General features: G+C 47.4%; 1 protein-coding gene across 2 annotated transcripts in view; it reads left to right on the top strand.

Moving 5' to 3' along the window:
* The first annotated feature begins 1,297 nt into the window (after positions 1–1,297).
* Positions 1,298–26,659, top strand: part of BRINP1 (BMP/retinoic acid inducible neural specific 1) — a 110,113-nt gene continuing 84,751 nt past the window's right edge. Inside the window, exons 1-2 of one of the 2 annotated variants that reach the window (XM_068155640.1) lie at positions 1,298–1,584; positions 5,218–5,350. The gene's annotated coding sequence lies outside the window, so the exon portion shown is untranslated. The remainder of the gene's footprint in view (positions 1,585–5,217; positions 5,351–26,659) is intronic. The other variant, XM_068155639.1, reaches the window with a different exon arrangement.

The raw sequence follows: 26,659 nt of genomic DNA, 5'->3' as shown, positions 1-26,659 counted from the left end.
GCCACAGGAGATGAGTGGGGGAAGGACAGAGTGTCCTTGCAGGCCAGAGAAAGGGGTTGGAAGGAAGGTGTCTCCTGTTGCCCTCCTTGTCCTATATAGCCTGCACTAGGTGATGAGGTATTTTCCTTCAATCAACACACTACAGCTAGTGTCTGACTCGTCTGAGGGGTCCCTGGCTGGAAACCTTACATGATGGCAGGGATCGTTCAATACTCTTCTACACTGAGACTACCCTGGCTGGGTCATGCCCTTGAAACACTCTCCCCTCCGTTCCCCACCCCAAACATTCCTTGATCCCAGCGGCGGGACTTCCGTCTTCCTTATTATCCAGCCGAGCAGCCGGCCCAGGAGGCGCCGGGAGCCGAGCTGGCTGCCCGCTGCCTCCCGGGGAGGCTCGGCTCGGCTTCGCTCCCAGCTGCTGCTGAACGATGCCAACGGAGGCAGGGCCGAGCGGCGAGGGCGCCGGCGGGGGATACGGACGGGCTGACAGACACACGCAGAGGGGGACAGACAGACAGGGACGGACGCACAGACAGACGGACTTGGCGAGAGCGATGCGGGTCCCCGCGCACGGTGCGGCCCCGTCTCCGACCCGCCGCTGTCCGCGGTGCTGAACCGCACCCGCACGGCAGGGCTGGGTGAGCAGCTTCTCCTCCCCCTCGGCGAAGGAAGTAAGATGGGAACTCCTCTCAGTGTGGAGTTAAGACGGGGGACAGCCTGCCCCTACCCCTCATATTCCAGCCATCAGCTCCCTGCTCGGTGGATCGAGCCCCGCGCTGCCTGGCTCTGCTGAGGAGAAAACCGTGAAGGTGGAGGGAAAAATAAAAATTAAATGGACGGGGGCTTCCTGGAATCGTAACTGGTCGCGCTGCAGCCTCCTCACCATATCCGAGGAGCAGACAAGTTTAGATCACCCATAGCCCCTTCCAGAGGCCCTTCCTGGGCTCATCCTCCCTTCCCACGGCCCAGGCTCCGTCTGGCCGGAGCTTAAGTCCCTCCTTTTCGCTCCCCCCACCCTCCCCGCCCCTCCCCTTCCCTAATTATATACAAAACACTTCTTAGAATAAAATGGCCAGGCTGGGGCTCCTCCCTGTTTCCCTCTTCCCCATTCATCCTCTCCAGATCGCTCCAAGTCCCTCCTCCAGTGGCAAGCCCAGCCTCTCGCTTCCCTCCTGGAGCCCTTTTCATTTTTATTTCTAACCCCCTCTCCATTCTCCCTGCTGCCTCTGCTCCTTCCCCCGATGGCTACGAACTGAGCAGCAGAAGCGGGGGGAGGGGGGGCACAGGAATAAAGCAAGGAGGGGGGGAAAAAAGAAAAACAAGAGAAAGGAAAAAGGGGGAAAAAGGATTTCTATTTTATTTTTTTTTTGCCTCTGCCCTTAATGCCTGCGATCTGTATCAAGGAAGGGGATTTTCCGTCTGAGCATGAAAAGGACTGCTAGAGCCCCAGGATTTTCACGCCTGCATTATCAGCCCAGCACCCAGTATGCAAGCTGGACGCAGAAGCTCTCCCACAAGTTCCTACCGAGCCGAATAAAAGCCGCGGGCGAGCAGATCTCCGCCAGAGAGGGACATTAGCATCAGGTAAGGCGAGCGCTGCGCTGCGGCTGCGGCTCTGCCCCGGCTGCGGGCACCAGCCGCGCTCCCCCGTCCTGCTTCGGCCGCGTTGTGTAACCGCCCCTAGCCCCGCACACGTTTGCTCTGCCTTGCACCCCCGCCCTGGGCAGTACGGAGTTGGTGGTAGCAGAGGTTGTGGGGGGGACTGGAGTCCCCGATTAGTAATTGTGTGTACATGTGTGCTGAGTGTGAGGCCGAGTTCGCTGGTACTGGGAAGACTGGGAGCATTGGTTTCTACTGGGAAAAGACCTGGTCCCTGGAGGATGCCTGGCAATAGAGGTTTAGCCACCAACTGAGCGTTGTGGGGTGAGAGGTAGGCAGGGTCCTTCTGTATTCGAAATATCGATACATCCCAGGGTGGGGGACACTGTCCCCAAGGAGATGGTGTCATCTCCACTTAATCCACTGCTCCGTTTTCACAAGTGACAAGCAAATCACGGAGGAAAAAGGAAGTCTGTCGCCTCGAATCCCATACTGGGCTGATTGCCTTTACTTCTAGTGGGGACTGGGAGACAGCGGTGAAGCCAGGGGAGGGCACTGATGGTGGGGGGCTGCATCCCACAGTGCAGGAGATTGGTTTTCTCTGGCTCAGCTCTCAGCGCTGTTTGTGAGACTGTTGTGGAGCATAACTTTGCCTTTTCCAGTCCCTGGGGAGTGGGGGACTGGGGGCATCTCCACACCATTACATCATCCCCCAGGTTCAGCACAGCCTGAGTCTAAGACCTAGTGATGATCTGAGGAAAGGAGGGCTGTAGGTGTGAGTGTGTGTTTTGGCTTTGGAGAGTCCCTCAGTGCTTTATTTGGAACTGGGGAAGGGAAGAGGGTGTCACTTCTTAGATGTAGTCTCCTCTTCCTGGGGAGAAACAAGCAGCAAGATGAAATGCTGGCAGAATTAATGTATGAATTTAGCCTCATGATTGACATCTGTGCTAGGTAGGACAGGAGGGTCCTTCATGCTTTGCTCTGGTTGCTCATCTGGGTGCATAATAATCATTTGCTAATGGCGATAAGGCTGCTTTCCCAAGAGTTGTGGAGAAGTATTTGGGGAATGGTGAGAGAAAGAGGTGGTACATAAAGAAGAGAGAAGGCTTTGATGTAAGAAATAGGGAATTATTTCTATTTTTTAATTCCTCATGAAGGAAAAGGATTGATCAGACCTGCTTGTGAGTGACAGACAGACAAACCCGGACTCTGCCTCCCACACACCACATCGACAAGCAGTCGTGGTCTCCCTGGCACGCATGTACAGGCTAAGCACACAGAACACATGCTGCCAACTCGTACAGTCCACCCCATGCAGCATCTTGGTTCTCACTCTCACATGGATACCAGCACCTCTTTAAGCTATGCAGCCCCCACCTCCCCAACACACAGACTTAATCTACACCGGCACACACCATAACGTGCAGGATAACTGCGCCCGTATCCTCACCATGAGAATCACTCTCCCCTTCTCATGAGCATACACATGGTGTCTTCCTTGCAGGTCTCAGTAGGTGGTTTGCTCCTCCATCGTAGTCTTCTCCCTTGTAGTTAGTTCCAAGCGTTTTCTGGGGTTTGTCTGACTCCCAAGCCCTCTGCGACTCAGCAGAAAAGGCTCACTACGTTTGGTGTGTCTGTGTTTGTTTTACTGCTCTTTGCATGTTCCCAGGGCTCGCTAATGATCTCACTCCTGGACAGGCAAACGAGCAGCAGATGGGAGCAGGGGAATGGCTGGGGGCAGCAGTGGCATTCCCATACCCATCATGCTCTCTCTAAGCAGGAGCTGGAGTCTGTGTGTATGGGAAGTGCTCTGCTAGAGTTACGTTGTTTTTTTCCATGTGTGAGTGCCTATGTGAGCAAAACCGCACACACACCTACAGCTACATCACACACGGTGCACGGCTCTGCTGCACTCTTACCCTGCTTCAGAGCAAAGCCCTTCTGTGCCCACAGCACAAACCCTCCCTGGCCTTTGCGAGCCCCTTCTATCCAAACAGGGGTAGTACTCACAGGGGAGGTGATGTCACTGGTGCTAGGTGTATTTAATTAACATCCCTCTCTGACCTTCCTCCCCTTACCCTTATTCCATAGGGCCTAGCGAGGAGACTGTGCAACCTTCCAAGAGCAGGAATATAATGAGGCCAACTGAAGTCTGTGTTAGAACTTTGGAGAGGAGGAATGTATGGCAGATGGGCTTCTTATAGGTGAAAGATGTCCCAAAAGAGATGACAGAGCGTGTCTGTGTTCTCTCCTCACCTCCACTGTTTACTACGTTGGAAGTAGGTGTAAGGCTGGTGCTCAACACTGTGTGGGAATGGGTCTGCCAGCAGACAATAATCATTGTTGTCTGCGTAACAGAAATAGTTCAAAGCTGAATCCTCACATTGTTGTTCAGGCACCAGTCCCACTGCCTGCTCTGAAAGCCTTGAGCTGGAAAGCACTGCAGAAACTGACTTCAATTCAGAGCAGGCGCATCCATACTCATCTCCCACCCCATCTCCAGAAACAGATGTGGATTTCTAGAGTTTATGCAGGGCAGACTGCTGCCACGGCATTGACAGCTGATGTTAAGAAGGCAGGAAAACGTAATATATGGTTTTAAATAAATCTCTCAGAAATGAGGGTGAGAAGCCCCAAGAGCACTCCGAGGCACGACATTTGTCCATGGAAAATCAGGGAGGAACCCCTGCCGCGGCGAGTGGGGAGACACCTCCCCCAACCCCCCCAGGTCCACCACCGCGCAGCTCTGCACCCTGCTGCGCCAGTGCGGAGTCCTTCTCGGGAAGGATCCACCTCCCTGCAGCCGCGTAGCTCCGCATCTCGCTGCTCCAGAGCTCTTTCCACGGGAAGGACTCCCACACACACACCTCTTCGAAGCCGTGTAGCTCCGCACCCCACAGCTGGTGGAATTTCACTCCCAACCCCTGTCCACCTCTCCGCAGCCGCGTAGTTCTGGACCCCGTTGCGCCAGAGAGGATCCTCTACGCGGCTGCTGAGCGGGCGGCGCCGCCGTGGCCCAGGAGGGGGCGCTGTGGCTCCACGCAGCGGCCGGGCGCGGCGAGAGGGTGGGGGGCGCGGACCGGCGCGGAGAGGCGCGGAGCGGAGCGGCGGGGATCGCCCGCCTCCAGCCATCCCCCAACACCTGCCCCAGCATTTCTCCCCCACCCCGGGCCTCCCGGAGCTGGAGCCAAGCGCTAATAATAACCTGGGGGCCGGGCGATCGAACACAACAGGGCTCTCTCTCTCTTCTCCAAGGAGCCCAGGTGCAGCTGAATGGGTTAGGGCCGGATCCTTCCCGGCTGCACACCCGTTTGGATGAGTGTGGGAGCTTGTGCTGAGGATCTGGCCCGATCCATGCAGGAATCTTTTAGCCTGGTGATAAAATGCAGCTACTTCTGGGACAGAGCCCAGCAGCTTTTCTGTGCCAGCAAATACTACAGGGGAAGTGAAAAATCACTTCATGCATTGAAAGTGCAGAGATGAACTTAGTGAGGCAGAATATAAATTACCCAGAGTTAGGAGGCTTGTGCCCTGGGGTTTGATTTACACCATCTCTCTTGCAAAACTAGCACCAGATTTTTAACAACTGTAAGGACCTTGGCCCATTTTTCCTTCCAGGCCAAGCAGAGAAGCTTCCCAGAAGGGGAGAAGGTCTCTGTGCAGGGATATCTGGCCTCTAAGCAGGACCGTGGTCTGATCCTGGCGGTTCTTCCTCCTGCATGGAAGATGGCTGCTGGAACAGGATGCTGAGGTACCGAACGGGCCTGCGTTGAGTCAGGGCAAAGCATCTCCTCCCAGCTCTGTGTGATACCCCAGCTGGTTTGGGGATGCCAGGAGAGGCTTTTCTCTGTTGCTGTGCCTCTGACTGCCATATCCAGCCAATCTGCTGGGGCTGGAGCTCAGCTGGACAGGGCTGCAGCAGGCTTGAGGTTTGTAGTTGGTACAGAAATGGGAAAGATTATTAAGCAGAGAGGTCTGGGGAAGTGAACTGAATATATCTACTGGATTCTTCTGGCTGTAGAGAGTCAAACATTTACTAATGTTCAGGATTAGGCACAAAATAGCTATTGCTGGCTTCAGGGACTGAGCTGGACTGTTCCAGGGAAGAAAAAGTGTAAGGACTAGTGGGAGGGAGGAACAGGAGAAAGAGCAGAAATCAGAGGAGCTGCTGATTTAGCCTGAGCTCAAGAGAACTGAAAAACTCAAATCTATTCTGGGATGCTGAATCAGATCCCAAGTGAAGGTGGCATAAAGAGTCAGGCCCAGGATTCCTTCCATGGCTGGGTTGGGGAGTTTAATACAACACGACTAAACCACTGCATCCCCTTCTCAGTGAGCTGTTTTCTTGCAGCCTTGAGGCAGGACCTGCAAGCAGCATCACAGGAGAGAGAGAAAGATGCTTATTTATTTTTGCTATTTGTTCTTCTGAAGTCATGTGCTCTACATCCATTTTATTGTTGCCTACAAGGCGCAGCTGACAGAGCTTAGCTCTGCACAAGGCTGCTGCTGTGTCTGCTGACAGCCCTGCTCTGAGCCCAGCGCTGGATGAGAGTGGCACAGTGGCACCAGTGCCCCTGAGGCTCCGGTTATGGCATGTCCCTAGGTACTGACACAGCTTTCCTTGGTGCTTGAACTCTCCTACACAACATTCTTTGCTCTTATTTAAGGAAAAAAACAACTAGTTGCACAGCTGATGGAACACCTCTTACACTGGCAATAGAAATAACAGTAAGTCAGAGTAGCAGCAACTGATCAAAGCAAATAATCTAAAGCAGCTTCAAATGGTGGCTTCCAGAGGTGGACAGAGGGAACTGCCTTTGCCAGACACACATTGTTGGTTTTCGTTGTTTATGTTGGTGATAGAAATGCTGGGCAGAAGTAGAAACTGAGGTGCCAGCAGCTCCAGTAGGGCTTTCAATCCCTAGAACAGATTCTCTCTGTGTGCTAGCAGTGGGCACTGTTCAATGGACTATTGCCATCACAGTGGCATTGTTCCTCCCAGAGGTTCACAAATGACAGCAAAGCCAGCTCTGGGCTGACGCATACCAAGCAATGCCACAAAAGCTTTCAAACCAAGCTATGAGAGGTTCTCATCCAAAAGAGAAGCTCCAGAAAAAAAACACAACATTTTGCTCCAGGGCTTTTTGTGGAAATCAAAACAGAACACAGGAGCAGAGGGAGCTCACACAATCCCATCCATTCTGCCACACTGCCCAAATTCCAGCACAGTAGCTCTGGTTCTTGTGGTCTCCTCATGTTTGGGACCTCTCTCATGGATATCCTGATAGAAAGTCTGCTCTTTCTCCCTGTGTTTATAGAAGCTAAAGCCTAGACCCTTCTGCCATGTCTTCTTATAGCTTGGACTTATATACCTATGCATATTGCAGCTGAAATATGTTGCACAGTGAGTACCTGAGCAAAGCTTGGAACTGCCTGCTGTAAATCATCACAGCCTGTCAAAACCAAGGAAGTTAACTGGCTTCATGGTGAGTGAGGATCTCTTTCTTAGGGTTTGATTTAGAGTGTGATTTAGAACCTGGCCTGTGCTCTAGATTCTGCTGTGTCCATCATGATTTTGGATGCAGTTTTGGCCAGAAGTCCTGAGTCGGCACAACTGATCCCATTTAGCCATCTCTTTACCCTGCCAGAGCTGTGTCTGAGGTTGTCAGATACGTTGCTAACACTGGAGACCTCTGTGGTAATTTATCCTTGCAGTTGTGGATGCTGACTCGCTAAGCAGGTTGGAGGACTGTGAAGGCAAGCTTTAAAGGATTGCCTCTTCAGGGCAGTACATTCCAGGTAGGCTGCAGGAGCACAAGAATAAATAAAAGAAGTTTATTTAACAGTTCAGAGTCATAGAAAATTACAAAGAAACTAAAAATAAGCAAGGAAGAATGGAAATGGATTGTGATCCTAGGGAGGGAGCTGGTGATTCAGGGCAGGCAGGAGAAGCAGGATGAGCAGGTGTGAATCTTTATCTGGACTTCTGGGATCAGTGGAATTAGACAGCAATGAAGCAGGCTACGAGTGCCGGAGCAGCCTGTCTGCTTTCGGCGTGTAGCTGCTCCTCAAGCAGGTGCAGATGGTGAGCGGGTAACTGAAGCCCTCAGACATATGCTGAGGTACATATGTGGCTCTGGGTCCCTCTTATCTCAGACCACCTCCTTGCCTAGAACATGAGGATGCAAGATCTATTCCAGACATTTCTCACATTGCTCTGTGCTGAGGGAGATGTGCAGTCAAAATCAAAGGCGTGTTTTAAGGGAGCAGGGAGAGCTTAGGAGGCACAAGTTGAGCCTGCAGAATGCTTGAGGAATGCTGAGAAAGTGGAAAGAAAGACTTAAGAAAGACAGCACAGTATTTGTGCTAAAATAGTGACCAGAGATAAGGAAGCAGCAGCAAGGATATGTCTAACATAGCCTTAAGACCAGCAGCTATTTCTAGAATTGCTTATGTCATGTTGTCCAAATTCAGAGTTACTTCTGCAAAACAACTCCAGGCTTCGCTGTTTTATGCCTGAGAATGCTGATAATGTGTTTATCTGCCATTCCCACTCTCCTAAAAGAGAACTATACAGTATGTGAAAACGATGGTGGCTTGCTGTACCATATATTAGGCCAGTGAACAGATAAATCTAATCAGGCAGGGAAAAGCCACCAGTTAGGATTCTCCCACAATATTTGTACAATGCTGGCTTAAAGTAACCTAACAGTTGTAATTTGAATTCTCATAAGTATTTTGATAAAATCCTTTTCTATGCACTTTTTTTTTTTGTGAGATACATGTGTATCAATCCTCTTATTTGCTTCCTGGGGAGAGGAGTTAACATTAAAAGGCATCCCGAACCAAATGTATTGCTCAGGGTATTTGCCGGCAACAAGGAGAAAGGAATGATCTGTTTTGGTGATGGAGCTGGGCAGGGATTTGTTAAGATTGGAAAAAGCTGAGAAGTGGTCTAACCAAAACCAGCAGGATACTGAAGGGATCAGCAAGGCGTGGATGAGTGCTGCCACTCCTGGGATAACCTTTCAGCTATTTGGGGACATGAAAAGGCAGTAGCTGTCTCAGGACTGTCATGTGCAGTGTCATCAAGAAGCCTACATCTTGTGGGAGTGACTGTTTCTCTGTTGAGTCATTTTATGCTTCTGATTTTCAATATTTCTGCAATAATGCAATCAGTGATGAGTTGTGTGCCAAAGTATTTTGTCTGAGATTTTCTTTCAACCTGGTGCCACCTAATTTCCTTGGGTATCTCTAGTGTTCTATTCTCTAATGCTCATTATCCATCTCTCCCATATTTGTAACTGGATAGGCATCAAATCACCACCACTCCCTGCCCTCCCACCCCCCACCCCCCTTATCTAAATGGCATTCATGCCCTACTTCTGTGGGATATGTCTTGGAGTGCTTAGATATTGCTCAAAGAATATCAAATTGAGCCTCATTTCAAATGTGTGCTCAAGTGTCATTGGCCCAGTGTTGCTGTGACTGCAAAGGGCCTGATCCTGCCATCTGAACCACACAGACACATTTGTAATTACAATCCCTCACATATAAGGAATCCTGCTTCCAGGATTCAAGTCCAAGCAGCAACAGCAGCAGCAGCAGCAGCAAATCCATCCATGTGCTGAGTACAGAGTGAATCATGTTTATGATCTGCCGAAGTTCATCTGCTTTGTTCCAAAATGCTGGTCAGGAAGGCAGAAGAAATATTCCCTGGGATATTATAAAGACTAACATATCATCAGAGGGAGAATCAATGAAGATTGATGGCAAATTAGATGGATACTTGAGCCATTAAGAGGAAGGATGGAAAATAGAAGAGGTATTATAATTGAACTGTATTAATACATTTTAAATTGCTTTACAAATATTAACAAGTTAAATAAGGGAAGCCTGGAAATAAGAGTTTGTTTAGCCTGGGAAAGCTGGGAGTAAAGGAGGGGAACAGTCAGGTTCCAGCACAAAAGTATATGAAGGTTGGAACGAAAAGTGATCAGAAACATTTCAGCACTTTGATGATACAAGAACAAGGGGACACATCAGAATTAAAGGGCACCACTTTTAAAGCAAATTAAAAGGAAATAGTCCTTTCTTCAGTGTATAGAGAAGCTACACAATTCCCTGCTGCAGGATGTCACTGAGATGAAAGTCCGGATGGATCTGAGGTGTAAAAGGGCTATATAACTTTGCAGCAATTAACAGCATTTGCAGCTCTGCAATTTAGGACAATGGTAATCAGATCTTATGCTTCAAAGCAAAAGCTGACCATCCTCTGGGGTCAGGAAGGACATTTTCTCTCTGCATAGGAAGAACATAATATGGTTGGCCAGGTAATATGACTGGGGATGGTCGATCCCGCTAGAAGCTAAGTCAGCAAGAGATTAGCAAATTGCTTCTGTGGGTGCTGGATTAAGGTATTATAAAAAGGTTTTCATCAATGCCAGACAGAATATCAATCCAACAATCTCTTCCTCTGTGTCAACTCCCACAAAAGTAATTTCACTGATTACAGTAGATATTGAAGTAGGACAGAAAATGGGTGGTTATAAGCACTGGCAATGACCCTGAGCTGCACATTTCTGTTTCCTCTATCACCACCCTCACCTGCAGGATGTTGCAGAGCTGAGGTGAGGCTGGACTCTCCCAGGTATTGGACAGACTCTCCCAGGTACTGTACTGTACTCTCTGCCCTCAAAGGTCTGCAGTCCAGACAGAGGAGGAGGAAAGGAAACAGGGAATGTCATCACCTCTGCTCAGACTCAGAGGAAGTGCAGCACAAGGCTCAGGGATCAATTCAAATCCCATTAGAGTGGGTGGAAGCATTTCAGTTTGCAGGAACAGGAGCTGGGGCTTGGCCTTGACAGGTTCTGAAAGTAGTCTGTGGCAAGGTAAGGGAAGATTTTATAAAACAAGATCTTAAATACCACAGTGGAAAATGCTGAATGCTTGGAAAATTGGCCTCCAAGGGGTGGGTAAAAAGAATTTGCCCAAGCTTGTGCAGGAAGGCTGCAGATGGGGGCATTAGGTCTACAGAGGTAACCAAACTAGCCCACTAGGATGGTCAGAGTGGAGAGATATCAGTTACAGAGCTCATTAGTGTTCTGCCTTCTCTCCCCACGTTTCTCTTCCATGCCACAGCCCCTGCACCAGAGAGTCCCAATGTGTCTTCTTCAGGCAGCGGTCCACTATGTCTGCCATGTGCTGGACACAGTCCTGCATCCTGCCCATGGCCTTCAACTGTTGCTCAGGGCATGTTGGTGGGAGGAAGGACCGACTTGCATTTGTCCACACTCCCTCTCATATCAGCCATGTTGATGAAGAGAGGACAGGATGTCATATAGTAACAGCAGGGTTCAGCTTTGGCAGGTAACACTTGCTGAGGGCAGGAAAGACACTATTCTTCCACAGTCATCTGCACTGGAGCTTAGACAGGTAATGAAACTGGGTTCCCTTCTGAAAGGTGGGAAGGACAAATACCTGATGGCTGTGAGGAAAGCACATAGACTAGATGGAGTAAAGCTCTGAAAGAAATCTGACTGGGGCTGGGAGGGAGGGGAGGTCTGGCAGGTAGGAACACAAGGTTCACTGGCAAGGCAAGAGCAAATGCTGGGACAAATTGCCACATGGGGACAAATAATTCCTTTGCTTCCTGGATTGCAAACAAGAGAGAGATGGGACTGGCAGGTGTTAATTTGGTGAGGAGGTGCTTTGTAGGTGTGATGATTGCTCTCCTTATGGTCTTGGCTGGAAAGGGGAAGGATGGACAAGGGAGCTTTCATTCTGCAAAATGCATGAGAAGGGTGCTTGCAAAAAAACAAAGAAAAGAAAAGCTATGAGGTGGGATTGCAGTTTACCTGCACTATTAGAAGACTGGTTTCTGATGGAAGGAGCAGAGAAGGGAGCAAAATAAAATTTTATGGATGTCAAGAATGGGGATCAGAGCTTTAAAATCATAGTTGTGGGTTAGTATTCTTGAAGGATTGGTTCAAATGTGACTGCAGAGACCAGAGCTAGTTTCTCATTTCTAACCATCTGCATTTAAAAATGAGAGGGAGAGACCAGCAGTGAAATTCTGCTGGATTTCCCTTGAGGAAAGGGAATTGTCCCTGCATTTCAAGTACCTGAAAGACTTAAAACACTGACAAGGCTGAGAGGTGAGGTGTGGGTTGAAAGGGAGAATGGCTGGCAGAAATAAGTAGATTGTAGACTAGGCTGAATAATTCAGGGATCTGTAATAAAACTGCATGGTGATGGACAGTGAATAAAAGACTATAGGTATATTATGGTTTATGGAGCACAGGACAGATGTGTCTCTAAGGAGGCTGTGATAAGGAGTGGAAGGTAGCATCAGATCAGGTGCAGCTGCTGTTTTGGGATGCAGCAGCACCGTGTGAATAAAGCAGCACTGTAGCAAGATAGTTCAATCCTGATGCTGTCAACAATGTGTTATAAATGACCTTGGGTAGGTCACTTAAGCTGATATCTTTCAGAAGAGCTTTTTAAATGCATGTGTTTCCATGTATAGAAGCTGAATTTCTTACAGTCAGTGCTGCGGTGCTGAGCCCTCCAGCTCACACACTGGGTACGAACCACACAGGGAGCTCGGCTTCGAGTCTGGCAAGAGGAATAATCTGGATGTTTTGGAGAGTTCAGCAGCCTGGGAAATATAGCCCCCACACAGACTGGTATTTAGCAGTGCTGAGTCTTGATATTTCTGGATTGCAGGGATTGCATGTCTCTCCACCCCAGCAAAATGGCTTGATGTTTAGAAAGCTGCCCTGAGTTAATTTCTCCTCTCATTGCCTAAGACCACTAATGAAGCTGGCCTTTTACTGGGATGTACAAAGCAAGAATATGCTAATTCTACCTCTTTTCCTTCCTTGCACACAGATGTGGGGCTTTCCCTTACACAACACACTTAAGGAAGTGTGCAAAAGCATGCATGTTCACACAAGCACACACACACTATGTGCATTTCACTTTAAAGAGCCTGACTCCACACTGCTCTGGCAGCACAGCATATTAGTCTTTTTACCACCTTCTGCATTTGCAGCAAATAGCAATTAATGATAAAGTTGCTTACATTAAAAAAGAAGAGCAAAAATGGGCTGCTAAGACCTTCCTCCTGGTGGATTCTCCTGCAGGGCTTCTCATTACTTTGTTTGTTTTCAAGTTTGAAGAGAGAAATTGTGTCTCTGGCATTGTTTTTCTCTCACTGCTGCTCCTCCAAGGAAGCTCTTCCACAAAGCCTTGAGAGCAGTGAAGAACAGTCCCTAAATCCTTCGTGTCACAGATATCAGGACTCTTCCTTAATGCTGGGAGCATGACCCTCCCTTGGGTGCCATAATAGAGGTGGACAGAAGGGCTGGGCACAAATTCATGCTCTGCTGCCCTTGCACAATGTTACTGCTTGTCTGCAGAGCTCCTGAAATAAAATTTGGAGCTAGGGAAAAGGAAAGCAACAGGAGAGCTGACAGACACTCTGGATTTTATTTTTATGTGCAATTTTTAAAGTCCAGGCTCATGAAAGGATATGGAGGCTGATTTCCCACTCAGTAATGCAATATTTTTGTAGCAAGATGCTCAGGATGCATTTTCCATGCCTTGTGTGTACTAGCAGAGTGTTTGAGTATGCAGTGTCTTCTGGGACAGCGCCAAAGCACCGTGGAAGATGACAATAAGCCGTTGGAGAGTTTATGCTTGCTCATATTGCCCCAAACTGGTGCGAATAAAACAAAACATACCCAGGTTTCTTTCAGTGGAAGCTTGTTTTCTCCTGTGGGAATGTTAAAAACAAGCCAATCAAATGCAGTGTCTGTGGGTAAGGAGTGCAGGAGCCAAGTTCTTTCGTTATGTAGAGGCATTTAGATGCCTAACTCCTGTATACACATCTAATTTTCTTTAAAGCCACTGGATGCAAGCGATGCTTCCCTAAATACCTCTGGAGTGACACTGGGTGGCTGTGAGCAAGGTCCCATGCTTGGGAGATCAGACATAGGAGTGAAGCCAGACGATGCCTGAGGAGCAGGATCCCTGGCACATGCTGTTCCCATCCCTGCATGTCTGTGTTTCACTCAGTGTAGTTGGGTGATTTGAACCAGGTGTGTGTGTGTGGTAGGATAATTTTTTAATGCATTTTTTTCTTTGCTTAATGTCAGATGCACTTGGACATCACACATCCCAATTCTCTGCAGAGATTTTTGTGCCTATCTGGCTATATGTTGGAGACAGTGGCACTTAAAAAGAAAAGGGAGAGCGAGCCAAGAGAAGTGAAAACAAAAAGAATTCAAAGAAATAGAGGGGAAGAAAGGGATGGTGTGACTGCCATAAAATAAACCAGCAGCATATGGCAATTTCTAATGTAAAAAGTAAATCCACTCTCAGATAGAGTGATTGCCCATTGGCAATTGGAAGTTTAGGCTGGATGTTAGGAAGAAGTTCTTCATAGAAAGAGAGATTGGCCATTGGAATGTTCTGCCCAGGGAGGTGGTGGAGTCACCATCATTGAAGGTGTTTCAGAGGAGGCTTGATAGGGTGCTTGATTGCATGGTTTAGTTGATTAGGTGGTGTTGCATGATATGTTGGACATGATGATCTTGAAGATCTCTTCCAACCTGGTCTATTCTATTCTATTCTATTCTATTCTATTCTATTCTATCCTATCCTATCCTATCCTATCCTATCCTATCCTATCCTATCCTATCCTATCCTATTCTCTCATTTTTTATGCACGGAGTTTCTTATTAATTTTGCCATAAATCTAATTATTTCACTTCAAGTTTTCTGTTGAATGCAGGTTTAGACTAAAAGAGAAAAGGACTGCGAGAGTCATCAGCTTGAGAAACTCGCAGAAAGCCGGCCTTGTTGAGATACCTCACGTTATGAAGATCATAGAATCACAGAATCAATAAGGTTGGAAAAGACCTCAAAGATCATCAAGTCCAACCTGTCGCCCAACACCTCATGGCTATTAAACCATGGAACCAGGTGCCACATCCAATCCCCTCTTAAACACCTCCAGGGATGGTGACTCCACCACCTCCCTGGGCAGCACGTTCCAATGGCTAACAACTCTTTCTGGGAAGAACTTTCTCCTTACCTCCAGCCTAAACTTCCCCTGGCGCAGCTTGAGACTGTGTCCTCTTGTTCTGGTGCTGCTTGCCTGGGAGAAGAGACCAACCCCCTCCTGGCTACAACCTCCCTTCAGGTAGTTGTAGGGAGCAAGAAGGTCTCCCCTGAGCCTCCTCTTCTCCAGGCTAAGCAACCCCAGCTCCCTCAGCCTCTCCTCTTAGGGCTTGTGCTCCAGACCTTTCCCCAGGTCCCTTCTCTGGAATCTGACAGACAGTTATTGTAATTGATAGTAGGGATATGTGAATAATGATTTCTCTCCCCCCCATTTTCCTGTCAGTTTGCTTCTGAAACAAAGAAAAAATAGTGGAGGAAAAAAAATACCCAGCAATTCAAACATAATTGAGATGGAGGGGGGAAAATGAAAAGATTATTTTGGTATGTGGGACTAGAAGGAAAGTAGAATAGAAAATCACTTCAAAACTTTGCATCTGGCAGAAATGCAGAGCTGTGTTTCACAGCTGTATCACTTTCAAAGCTGTTTGGGTTTTTTCTTTCATTTCCTTCTCCATCCACTTTGTAAACACTTCAATATGAAGCATTTAAGTTCAGGAATAATGCAGTCATGTACTTTGATTCTTGTAAAAAATTTCCCATCCCATTTTTAGTTTTCTTTTTTTTTGACAGTAACTATCTAATGGATTCAGCCTGAATTAATAAACAGTGCCAGTCAATCCCCAAGCACTTTTTGTGCCTAATTTTAGTACGTGTTAAAAAACAATGTCTCGCGTCTTTAGTGCCTATGATTGCAGCTTGCTCTATGCTACACGCAGTTAAAGACAATTCATACCTCAAATATATACTCACAGGGTGCACAGCAGTGAGAGATAAAAGGAGAAAATAAAAAGATTCACCTGAAGTCACAGAGCAAAGCAGAAGCTGAAGCAGAAGCATTTTGGGGAGGCTACGATCTTGTCTCCCGTTCCCCTGCTCCCTCACTAGGCTGCAGATTAATTGTAAATCTCTCTCTCACCCATTAGATTTTTCTCATACTTCTTCTAGTCCTGCACTTTCTCATTCACACCTTCAACTCTTTCTTACTCTTTCCTTTTGACTTGCCTTACTCTCAATTTTTGCATGCTTCCCTCTGTTCTCCTCTGCTGCTCTTGTAGAAGGGCACTAATGAAGTGGCAAGTGTTAGTTGTGTGTTTTGGCTGGGCCTTCTGTGATGGATGAAGAAGGAATAAGGTGGGTGAAGGAGAAGAGTAACAAAGAAGGAGGGCAGGGAGTGATCTGAACTGATTTCAGATATCAGGAGAATCCCAGAATCATGAAGGGTTGGAAAAGACCTCTAAGATCATGAAGTGCAACCATCAACCCAGCACCAACATGCCCACAAAACCTTGTCCCAATGTGCCATGTCTACACGTTGTTTGAGCACCTCCAGGGATGGTGACTCCACCATCTCCCCGGGCAGCCTGTTCCAATGTCTGATCATTCTTTGAGTAAAGAAGTTTTCCCTACTATCCAATCTAAGCCTCCCCACTGCAACCTGAGGCCACTTCCTCCTAGATTTTTGCTACTTACCTGGGAGAAGAGACCAACCCCCACATCCGTATAACCTCTTTTAAGGTAGTTGTAGAGAACAGTGAGGTCTCCCTTCAGCCTGCTCTTCTCCAGGCTAAGCAACCCCAGTTCCCTCAGCTGTTCCTTGTAAGGTATGAGTTGTGAAGGAAGGCAGAGGAACCAGCTGCACAAGTGGACACCCTCACTGCAATGGGAGCACAGAGTCCAAACCCAGTGTCTAAGGAGGAGAGCATGAACCTATCTGAAAGGTGGGACTTGTATCCTCAGTGAGGCAGGGGCCAAAAGAACAGCAGAGACTTCAAGGATTGGGGAGTTGTGTGAAAAAAGGAGAGCCAGCAGATTCCTCCTCTTTGCTGTGACAGGACCTCAAATGTGGATGTCTCACACTTTGTTTGTTGGGATGAATTTGTGCAGAGGGACTTGTAGTGCTGGAGTACAATCAGAAGGGAATATGCATATTCAACCAGACGGGGTTTGGGGTGCTCTCTGTGTGCTGGGCATTGCCTGCTGGCAGGGATTAGACAGCCATCTGCTCGGTACAGTGCACATCACAGGGTTGGTACTGGAGTCTGGGATGTTGCTGGATCTCCTGCTGACTTCCTCAAGTCCTGCAGAATAACATTTTTGTCATTGGAACCTCTGTTGCACGGTGAATGGACAAAGCTGGAGAGAGCCTGAGGATTTAGGAAGAAGAGGTAATTTAAGGAGCAAATAAGAGAAGAGGCTGAAGCATTCCTAGCTTGAGCTGATACCTACAGCTCCCTGAGGAACACAGGCCAAGCACACAACAGCTGGTGGGAGGAAACGGTGTAGAAGACATGAGAACAAAGCTGTTGTCTAGTCTGCGATCCAGGCAGGAGGAGAGAGAAAACAGAGATGTAACTAGAAGGACATTTCCTTGAGCTGCTTAGGTCCAAGAATATTATACTGAGAATAAAATGTCCAAGAATAGTTTGTCTGTCGTTGCAAATAGTCATGTTAGACATGATAGATAACTTCAGGCTATGTCTTCGTGGGCAGAGTAAACTCTAAGTACCCTTCCTTCTCTGAAAACTCCTTTCGAACACCTTTGATTTCCCAGGTATGGGCCAGGTAGCTATATTCCTGTTCTGGTTTTGATTTGCCACTCATAGAAAATGATTTAGCTAGCTAGCTATTTATTATTTAATTCCATGGCTGCAGTCAAGGGAATCCTGTTTATCCCTTTCCCACAGCAGTGTCTCTTTCTCCAGCAGCTCTGACTAGCTGCTAGGTGCCCTGGGGAATGTCGAAGCAGAATTAATTAATCATGACCAGTGATGGAGGTGTTTTTCAGATTTGGATTTGGCCAGCTGAGTGCACAGGATCTTTCTGGGAGTCAGGCTGGTGGAGAAACAAATGTGACGCTTGCTCTGAATTGTTTTCAGACAGATTCACTTTGGGAGGCTGCAGAGGCATCTATCAAGCGGTGGGGGAATTCTGGCAGAAGTCAGCAGTGTGCATGCTAGTGGAGGGGACTGCTTGTCCCTCTGGCAGGACACCATGCCAATGAAACTGTATACTACAGTTTAGCATGTCCTGTCCTGTTCCCAGCCCACAAAGGTGTGAGTCTTTCAGCACCTACAAGAAAGCCTTCAGGGCACTCATTCTGAATGTCACCTTGGGAGCAGGAGTTGTGATGGCACCTGGTACATGCCAAACTGGAAGTTACCCCTTCAGCATGCCCATGAGTGATGGCAACGCTGGCCAACTGCACAGGCTGTGCTGAAGCAGCAGTGTTTGTTTTACAAATAGCTCTGAATTCTTCCAGGCCCTCTTCCCTCCCTTTGCATAAGCCTGGTAGAGCATGTGCTATTCTTCCTGGTCAGTGATTTCCCCCTGGCAGTGGAGAAAGGTCAAGTGTCCATGCCAATTCTTTTTGATCTGTCAGCAGCCTTTAGATCCTCTGGCAATAAAGGGCTAATGATTTGCAGTGTCTGGCTTGGACTGGCAATCTCTCCCTGCAGGAGCATTCCTGCTTTCCAAAGAGATTCCACAGTGTGCCTTGCAGTAATGAAAAATTGCTCTCCAGGTCTTTTCTAGTGCTCAGTTGTACAGCTCCTGTCAGAAGGATGGGGTCCAGTGTTACGGATGTGCTGGTGACAAGGGATAAGATCAACTTTCAAGTAAATAATCCCCACTTTTCATCCCCCTCAAACATCCTTGTTTCCCCCCCTGCCCTCAGCTTGTTCCATTGTTGCCTAAAGCAGAAACAAATTGAGGCTCTTTGCTCCTTTCCCACCCCAGAGATGAGGCGTACAGAAACGTTGGCTGGGATGGAGCCATTTGTGAGGCGGGGAGGTGGAAACATCGTCTCTTAATGGAAGTCTCAGACTACAGCAGTACTCACCATTAGCAAAAAGCTGTAATCTGCAGTGACAGGCCAGCTGGAGCAACAGTAGATAAGCAGACAGATCTGCATGCAGAGGTGCGCTTCCAGCAGCTGCGGGATGGGGGGGGGGGAAGTTCAGATTTCCAATTGCAGTGCCTGGCAGTAGAGGCATGTCCCTTTAACAGGAAAAGCAGACACAAAAGCCCTTTGCTTCTTGAAATCTCCAAAGTTTGGGGATGCTGCTGTAGTGCAGAAAATACCATGTTCAATCCTGCAAGCCTCTAGTCAGAGGTAGTCAGGACTGATCCTTCTCTCCGAGGGCTGCTGCAATGGGAAGGAGCTGCCCTTGCTGCCTATTGAAACATTCTTTTAGCCTGGTAGAATCACAGAATTGGGTAGGTGATAAGAGACTTCTAAGATCATCAAGTCCAACTGTTAAGTCAGCATGGCAAGGCCAACATTAGACTGTGTCCCTCGGCATCACATCCCCATGGCTTTTAAATCTCTCCAGGGATGAGGACTCTACCACTGCCCTGGACAGCCTGTTCCAGGGCTTGACAACCCTTTTCAGGAACATTTGTTTTTTTCCTAATATCCAACCTATTATTTTTCCTAATATCTGACCTAAACCTCCCCTGGCACAACCTGAAGCTGCTTCCCCTTGTCCTGTCACTTGCTCCCTGGGAGAAAAGGCCAACACCCACCTCACTGCAGCCTCCTTTCACAGACTTGTAGAGAGCAATGAGGTCTCCCCTCTTCTCCAGGATAAACCACCCCAGTTTCCTCAGCCGTTCCTCACAAGATTTGTGCTCTAGAACCTTCACTAGCTTTGTTGCCTTTCTCTGGCATGCTTTAGCACCTCAGTGTCCCAGTATTCAAGTTGCAGCTTCATCAGTGCCAAGTTCAGGGTGTCAGTAACTGTCCTAGTCCTGATGAAAGGGAGGAGAAGGGAAACAAAGGTGGCCATTCATAGCCATGCTCTGCCTTTTGCTCCTTCCACCATCACACACAGCCTCCAACTAAGGCTCTGCCTCTGTAGATATAGCTGTCTGTGCATCCATTCTAAATGCACCCTCTGTCCTCTGTCCCTTCAGCTCTGCATACTGGCGCTGGCAGCTCCACGGGGTGCAGAGCTGGATATCAAGACCTGCTACCCTCCATCTCTTATCAAACTGCACAGAGTGCACAGGAGCCCTTGGGGCATTTTCATCCATGCAATGGAGAATCAATAGAGTTGCCTCATTACAGGCTCTGCTTCATGCTGTCATCCTCTCCTTCCCTTTTGGTACTTGTCCTTTTTTTCAACCCACTTTTACCACTACCCACACAGACTTGATGGCACAAATTCATGGCTACCAATTCCCCTCTGCTATGCACAGAGGAACAAAAATGTGGTTCAAAAGAAGAGGAAAAAAAAGTAAATCAGGTAGACTTCTAAGAAGGAGGTGGAATATATCTTTTAAAAGTACATAAGTGGTTTGGAAGCCAAAGGCCTCAGGAGGTCAATAGTGTTTGGACTTTTAAATCTCTGATGCTCATGAAAATGTTATGCACAAAGTCCACCCCGGGAAAACCTGCATGTCCTTTCCTGCCCCCCCTTTTTTTAACAAGCAGAGAAATTGGTTTCCTGACATGTAGAAGGGGATGGAGCCATGCTGTGTAGTCACTGGGATGACATATCGTCTTGGACAATGGATATGCTGTTTTCTTGGGGAATTCATAGAATCATAGGACTGTTTTGGTTGGGAAAGACCTCAAAGGTCATTGAGTCACCTTTGATTCATGGTTGGTTTTATTAAAGATCCATTTTGAATGAGAACCATGACTCACAAAGCTCTTATGGCCAAAAAATAATCATAAAAAACCAATAATTTGAGACCATCAATCTGTTGCTATTCACAGTGGTGGTGAATGGTGCCATTTCCAGCTGGCAGCCAGTCACTAGTGGTGTCCCCCAGGGATCAGTGCTGCGCCCAATCCTATTCAATATCTTTATTGATGATCTGGACGAGGGGGTTGAGTCCACCATTAGTAAGTTTGCAGATGACAGCAAATTGGGGTGTTGATCTGTTAGAGGGAAGGAGGGTTCTGCAGAGACCTTGACAGGCTGGACAGATGGGCAGAGTCCAACAGGATGGTATTTAACACATCCAAGTGCTGGGTTCTGCACTTTGGCCAAAACAACTCCATGCAGTGCTACAGGCTGGGGTCGGAGTGGCTGGAGAGCAGCCAGGCAGAAAGGGCCCAGGGGTACTGATTGACAGCAGCTGAACATGAGCCAGCAGTGTGCCCAGGTGGCCAAAAAGGCCAATGGCATACTGGCCTAGATCAGGAATACTGTGACCAGCAGGAGCAAGGAAGTCATTGTGCCCCTGTACTCATCATGGGTTAGGCCACACCTTGAGTCCTGTGTCCAGTTCTGGGCCATTCAATTTAAGGACATTGAGACACTTGAACGTGTCCAGAGAAGGGCAATGAGGCTGGGGAGAGATCTTGAGCACAAGCCCTATGAGGAGAGGCTGAGGGAGCTGGGATTGTTTAGCCTGGAGAAGAGGAGGCTCAGGGGAGACCTTCTTGCTGTCTACAAAGACCTGAAGGGAGGTTGTAGCCAGGTGGGGGTTGGTCTCTTCTCCCAGGCAACCAGCACCAGAACAAGAGGACACAATCTCAAGCTGCACCAGGGGAGGTTTAGGCTGCAGGTGAAGAGAAAGTTCTTCCCAGAAAGAGTAATTGGCCATTGGAATGTGCTGCCCAGGGAGGTGGTGGAATCACCATCCCTGGAAGTGTTCAAGAAAGGATTTGATGTGGCACTTGAAGCCATGGTTTTATTGTCATGAGGTGTTAGGTATTGGGTAATAGGTTGGACTGGATGATCTCTGAGGTCTTTTCCAACCTTGTTGATTCTATGATTCTATGAGTCCATGCTTCTATGCTATGGGAATTATTTAGCATTGCATAACACTACCACATACGACAACCAAACCAACATCAACAATTTTATGCGGCATGCGATATATTTTAAAACAGACATCCAAACCCCTATCAAAACAATGCAGAAGATGCACAAATGTCAAAACAAACTAATGGAAACAACATAAAACGAGCCTGTTTGTCTGCTCGAAATGAAGCAGTTTGGTTAAACCGAAATGAAGAGAGAGGGGGGGGAAAAAAAATCAGAATTTGTTTTGACACTTTAACGCAAAAAAGTTTGTTGAGATTGACATGTTCCCATGCAACGTTTTGATTGCAGAACTGCATTTTCCTGAGAAAAACTGTTCTGTCAAAATTTTTTGACCAGCTCTACTCACAGTCTATCTAAACAGACAAGCATCACAGCCAAGACTCTCAAACGCTCCAGGTGGTCAGGCGATAGATTTAGCGCAGAGCAGAACAGTCTCAGAGAAGGAAATAAATAAAACTCACAGCTAGAGGTGGCCTGGAACTTGGGTACCAAACTGCTTTCATGTTTGAGAGGCTCAGACCTGAGGGGTTTTGTACTTTAATCCTAGCAAGGGCTGAATTCCTTCAGTCCTGAGCGAATCTGTGTGGCAGGGTTGGTGCGCTGATGGAAAAGGCTCTTTGTGGTGGTGAGATGCCAGTGTAGATTCTCTGTATCCTCTGGGATTTTTCAGTTCTTGGCATTGGTTGGGGTCTGGTTATTAACAGCTCTCTGTGTTTGACAGATTACCACTGGTAAGTATGAGATGGCTTTATTTTCCATGCATCCTTCTGTCTCAGTGGGATTCCTAGGCTTAGGGCTCCGGGAAGAGGCAGAAATGCTGTGCTGCAGGTAGATTGGCTCTGGGATTCAAGGCTGATGAGAGAGGCTTTGGCTAGGAGTTCTCCCACCTTCATAAGACACAGATTTTAAATCTTCTCATTATATAAATGTAGTTTCAGGTTAATTTGAGTTTCTAATTTAATATGCTGTTCTGAATTAAGAGTTAATATGATATTTGATTATCTTTTTGCAATGAGATCCAACCCAAGGCTCATTGACTTCAATAGACCTGCCAGCAGAACCTGTGACTGCAGAGCCTCTGTAGATGCCTGCTTAGTGCAGAAGACCTACTCTCAAAATTCCTGGCTTCTGTTTCAGAAGCCACCAATAAAATGGTGTTATCTGGGGCTGTTACACATTCTAGCTCACATTTCTAGCCTGAATTTAAGCACCTTTGCATTAATGTGCATATAACTTCCCCTGTATGGGGAGGCAGGGTAGTGGAAGAAGCTTTCGCCCTCAGATCAGTGTCCTCCACACTAATGAAATCCATCCTAAATCAGCAATTCATGTAACACATCTACGTGGTAGCACCCATCAGGTAGTTGCAAGGGTATTAACCTCACATCAGTGACAGTTTGTCCTGACCCTGATTCTAACTGCAGCTCTGTTCCTCTGCAGAAGCATGAGCCACATCATCCTTGTGAGGTCTCATCTTGTCTCGAGCACGTCCTGGCAGAACTGTTGCACAAAAGTCTAAGACAGGCTGCAGGAGTTGGTGTGGCTAAATGCACAGGGAGATTTTTATAGCCACAACAAATTCTTCTTCCACCCAGTGTGATGAGACTGAACTGCTCGAGGACAGCTGCCAACAGTTTGGGGTCCCTTCTCCTGCTCCTCTTCAGCTGCCCCTGATTCCCTTGGCTTCATCCAGCAGGACTGGGGGCAGAACCTGGCGCCCATAGGAAGTGTTGAGTTAAATGGTGGTTTTCATCCTGGCAGGCAGGGCTGTCATTATCCAAGCAGCAGGAGCTGTACCAGAAGAAAAGGCCTGTGGGTTTTAACCCCTTCTACTCCTCCAGTGACAGCTGAAGAACACAAAAGACCCAGGTCAAGAGCTAAGCTCTTTTCTGAGGGACAAGAAAACCAGGAAGATAAATAATTTACAAGGCTCATTAGGAAACCTCAGCTTCCTAGCATACCAAAATCTGCAGAGTTAGCTTGCATTTCCCAAGCCCTGGGGAGAAGGACCACTTAATGTGGCTGTGGTGGTAAAGTCCCTGCCCAGGAATGAACAACAGAAATATTGCAAAGCATGTCAGGTGTGGGGTAGTGGTTGACCTTTTGGGTTGAACCTTACAATAGTGCTTTGCAGGGCAGTTTTGGCATTGATTTATTTATTTTTTTTCCCCCTTCAGGCTCTCTACTTTTAAGGGTCCAAACTGTTGCAAGGCAAGAGTGGTGCACAGAATATAGCAGGCATGAAAGCAAAAACCAGGGTTACTGTATTCTGACACACACCTCTTTGGACTTAGCTTTCAGGTTACTTTGTCAAATTCCTGGTAAAAGCTGTAGGGAACTGTATTGGATTGGACTGAACTGGAGTCAATTCTCCTCACAGCATCTTTCTAGTGCTGTGTTTTGCAGCAGTAGTTCTGTGTCCAGTTTTGGGCCCCTCAATTTAAGAAGGACATTGAGACACTTGGACATGTCCAGAGAAGGGCAATGGGGCTGGGGAGAGGCCTTGAACACAAGCCCTATGAGGAGAGGCTGAGGGAGCTGGAGTTGTTTAGCCTGGAGAAGAGGAGGCTCAGGGGAGACCTCATTGTTCTCTGCAACTACCTGAAGGGAGGTTGTAGCCAGGTGGGGGTTGGTCTCTTCTCCTAGGCAACCAACACAAGAGGACACAGACTCAAGCTGCACCAGGGGAGGTTTAGGTGGAGGTGAGGAGAAAGTTCTTCACAGAGAGAGTTGTTAGCCATTGGAATGTGCTGTCCATGGAGGTGGTGGAGTCACCATCACCAGAGGTGTTCAAAAAGGGATTGGACATCACACTTGGAGTCATGGTTTAATAGTCATGAGGTGTTGGGTGACAGGTTGGACTTGATGATCTTTGATGTCTCTTCCAACCTTATTGATTCTATCATTCTATGATTGATATCACAGCAGTGTTTTGGCTACTGTTGAATAATTATCCAGGCTGTGTCCTTTCAACATTTCCCTGCCCCAAGAGCACATTGAGGGGTGGGCAAGATCTTGGGAGGGGACACAGGTGAGCCAGCTGACTCAGACTGGTCAAAGAGGTATTCCATACCATATGACATCAGCTCAGGTATAAGAAGGAAGTGAAAGAAGGAAGGGGGAGGATTCATCCACGGCGTCTATCCTCCCAAATAACCAGCAAGCTTAGAGAGCCCTGCTGCCTGAGACCGACCATCATCCTGCTGATGGGAAGTAGAGACTAACATCTCTCTCTCTCTGCTTTTTGCTTCCATGTGGTCTATTGCTGTTTGCTTATTAGTGTTATTAAAATTGCTCCTATTCTATTACTGGCTTCTGTTATATTTTTTCCCCTCTCCCCCTGTCCACTTAAGAGAAGGAGTGATAGAGCAGCTTTGGTGGGCATCTGGCCTCCAGGCCAGGGCCAAACCACCACAGGAACAATGTGATTTTTCTTCAGTTTATTGCATGTGGTTTGCAGGTGTTTCTTGCTCCAAAATGCAAGCAAAGTATTAAATGAATTTGGACATTTCCCTTTGTGCATAAATTACCAAATCTATTTTGGCTCAGTCAAAACACACGGCATAAGAAAACACTTCCATTTGATTTCTTGATGTATATTACTCACCATGTAATGAAAACCAAAACACAATCTTCAACTGATCCTTTCCAAACAGAGCACTCAACACATTCTGTTCCAAAGAAAAGCTGACTTTATCAAAAATGTGGAGGGTTTGGGGTTGGGTTTTATTTCCCTTTCCCTTTCCCTTTTTTTCCCCCTTAAATCAACAAATCTCTACAAAGCCTTTTTGCCTCTGATGAATTGGCATTTTCCTGACATAAAAATGAGCAATCCAAAAAAAAAACCATTCTAAGCAGCTCTGTGGCAAGTCTTAGCTAATTCTGGAATAGTAGCATGAAGGTGCGTAGGAAGGGTACTGCAAGGAGACGTAGCATTGAGTTGAGACTTAAGAGATTTGGGTTGAATTTCTGAAGCAGTTACAAAACAATCTGGGACAAGCCATTAATCTACCCCATGTCTCGAATCCCCATTCTGTGGAGTGGGGGAAACCCAGCATTTCCTCACCTCCTAAAGTTACTGCAAGGATAAAAATCTATTAACACTTAGGAGATTACTAGATGTTGGTGTGAGGTGCATATAAATCATAGAATCAGTCAGGGTTGGAAGGGACCACAAGGATCATCTAGATCCAAGCTCCCTGCCATGGGCAGGGACACCTTACACTAGATCAGGCTGGCCAGAGCCTCATCCAGCCTGGTCTTAAACACCTCCAGGGACAGGGCCTCAACCACCTCCCTGGACAATCCATTCCAGGGCTTCACCACTCTCATGGTGAAGAACTTCCTCCTCACTTCCAGTCTGAATAGTGGGGAGGATAGGAGATGGAGCTGCATTTTGGTGTAACTTAGAATGAAATTATGGGGAAGTGGACTGGCTTGGACAATAATTTAATAATAGTAGGAATAATTTCAAGTTCAGGGCAGTGTTTAATAGAAAACACTGCTCACCACCCACCATATTTTTTTTTTCCTTAATAAGCAGCTCAGAAAAGTGCAGTTTATCATTATTATTAGCATCTATATTCATTCTATCCCTGCCACTCCACAAATGAGAGGAGTTCCTCACAAACATCTACAAAGCTAGCTCATTATCCAGCCTCCCTATTTATAACTCTCATTTATGACAATAGCTCTCAGAATCTTGCCAACAGTAGGGCTGCTGGTGTGCTGACACCACTGCTCCACAGCCCGCTGAGCGGTTTTATCTCACTGTTCCCTTGCGTTCCCCCATCTGTCCCTGGCCATCTGCTGTCCTTGGGCTTCTAATTAGATTGTAAGCTTTTTGGGGGCATGGACCATCTTTCTGGTTTCTGTTTGTACAGCACCTAGCACGGTACCATCCAGTCTCAGATTCAGCAGGACTGTCTCCACAACGTGAGGCTTCACCATGTCTTTGCGTCCGCACACTGAAGTTCATTTTAATTCAGTTCCCAATCTTCACCAATTCCCAAGGCAGGAAGGCTCTGCAGAGGCATCTGGACAGGCTGGGTCAATGGGCTGAGATCACTTCAATGAGGCTCAACAAGGAC

This window comes from Melanerpes formicivorus, unplaced genomic scaffold, assembly GCF_026170545.1.
Source record: "Melanerpes formicivorus ecotype bairdi unplaced genomic scaffold, bMelFor1.0.p_v2 SCAF_33, whole genome shotgun sequence".
In the NCBI taxonomy this organism is placed as follows: Eukaryota; Metazoa; Chordata; class Aves; order Piciformes; family Picidae; genus Melanerpes; species Melanerpes formicivorus.
The sequence above is the reverse complement of the archived record's forward strand: the minus strand, read 5'-3'. Positions and strand labels throughout refer to the sequence as shown.